This window comes from Hemitrygon akajei, unplaced genomic scaffold (assembly GCF_048418815.1).
Source record: "Hemitrygon akajei unplaced genomic scaffold, sHemAka1.3 Scf000077, whole genome shotgun sequence".
Lineage (NCBI taxonomy): Eukaryota > Metazoa > Chordata > Chondrichthyes > Myliobatiformes > Dasyatidae > Hemitrygon > Hemitrygon akajei.
This window is the reverse complement of record NW_027331963.1, coordinates 435,315-437,106: the sequence shown is the minus strand read 5'-3', so window position 1 is coordinate 437,106 and position 1,792 is coordinate 435,315. Positions and strand designations below refer to the sequence as shown.

At 44.9% G+C, this 1,792-nt stretch overlaps 1 non-coding gene across 1 annotated transcript; it reads left to right on the top strand.

The window, feature by feature from the left end:
* The first annotated feature begins 1,177 nt into the window (after positions 1-1,177).
* Positions 1,178-1,250, top strand: trnav-uac (transfer RNA valine (anticodon UAC)). The gene has a single exon. It is a non-coding gene; the product is annotated as a tRNA-Val (tRNA).
* The last annotated feature ends 542 nt before the right edge of the window (positions 1,251-1,792 follow it).

The following is a 1,792-nucleotide window of genomic DNA, read 5'->3' as shown; positions in this document are numbered from 1 at the left end:
TGTCGCTGAAACTGCTTCTCTGTCTCTGGATGGTGCTATGTAGAGGATGTTCAGGGTTTTCCATAATTGACCGTAGCCTACTCAGCGCCCTTCGCTCAGCTACCGATGTTAAACTCTCCAGTACTTTGCCCACGACAGAGCCCGCCTTCCTTATCAGCTTATTAAGACGTGAGGCGTCCTTCTTCTTAATGCTTCCTCCCCAACACGCCACCACAAAGAAGAGGGCGCTCTCAACAACTGACCTATAGAACATCTTCAGCATCTCACTGCAGACATTGAATGACGCCAACCTTCTAAGGAAGTACAGTCGACTCTGTGCCTTCCTGCACAAGGCATGCACATGGTTCTCTCACTTGCTTCAATTAACTTGTAATCTGAGGTGAAGAGAACGGACGAGAGAGACAGGATGGGAAAGCTGAAAGGCACTGTTAAATTTCGCACGTGAGCCCGAGCGCCACCCTGTGGAAACTACTGGAAGCTAGAGTACAGAAGGTGTTTTAATTCCTTGCCTATTAATACAACACAGTTTAGTTAACTATCACATGTCGCGCCTTAACCAACATCCGACAGGATATTGTTAATGCATATCTCTGTATATGGCGCATAACCATAGAACCATCGAACATTACAGTACAGAATCAGGCCTTTCGGCCCTTCTTGGCTGTGCCGAACCATTTTTCTGCCTTGTCCCATGGACCTGCACCTGGCCCATATCCCTCCATACACCTCGCATCCATGTACATGTCCAAGGTTTAATTAAATGTTAAAAGTGAGCGAGTATTTACCACTTCATCTGGCAGCTCATTCCACCCTCCCACCACTCTTTGTGTGAAGAAACCCCCCAATGTTCCCTTTAAACTGTTCCCCCTTCACCCTCAACCGATGTCCTCTGATGTTTTTTCTCCCCTGGCCTCAGTGGAAAAAGCCTGTTTGCATTCACTCTATACCCATCATAATTTTATATACCTCTATCAAGTCTCCCCTCATTCTTCTACGCTCCATGGAATAAAGTCCTAAACTATTGAATCTTTCTCTCTAACCTATGTAATACTTGTTACTGAAACCGGAAAGGAACAGTGGGCAATGTTTTGTACTTATTGCTGTACTTCAGAGCAGGGCGGTGAGGAGGTGCCTCGGGTCATTGCTCAAGAGCGCAAAGCATTAAGCGCTTTGCACGGTTTCTGTGGTGTAGTGGTTATCACATTCGCTTTACACGCGAAAGGTCCCCAGTTCAATTCCGGGCAGAAACATTGTTTGGGCGTCAGCGCTTCAAATGAACTTGAGGCTCAACTTTTCAGTTTGTGTTCAAGTGTATTGTCATGGACATCCAGGTGTAAATATTATGAACATTCGCTTTTCTAGCAGTAGCGCATTGTATTTCAAACCTGCAAAGGTAAATTAAAGAAAGAAGAATTAATAGAAATTACATATAATTTACAGGAGAACATAAACGGATTTAAACCTAAGGAGGTTCGTGGATAACGTACACTGCGTAACGGGAGAATTAGCCTTCAAACCTATTGTCATGTATTGTCGCATGAGGATGCATTGTGGTTTCAAAGGAGCTCACATCTGAAATGTTCCCATCCAGACAAACATCGGGAAGAATAACCGTGTGCTGCAAAATTTCAAACCTACTTTAAAATGTGAAGTCGCTTTATTTTGCCTCCCTCCTGTATTCCACGCTTTCCCAGTCCCACCATACAGACTCTCCGTTCAAATTCTCCGCCACAGTATTCCAGGTTCCACCTTTTCAGTTTGCCTCACCCCATCTCTCTCTCCATCTCTCTCT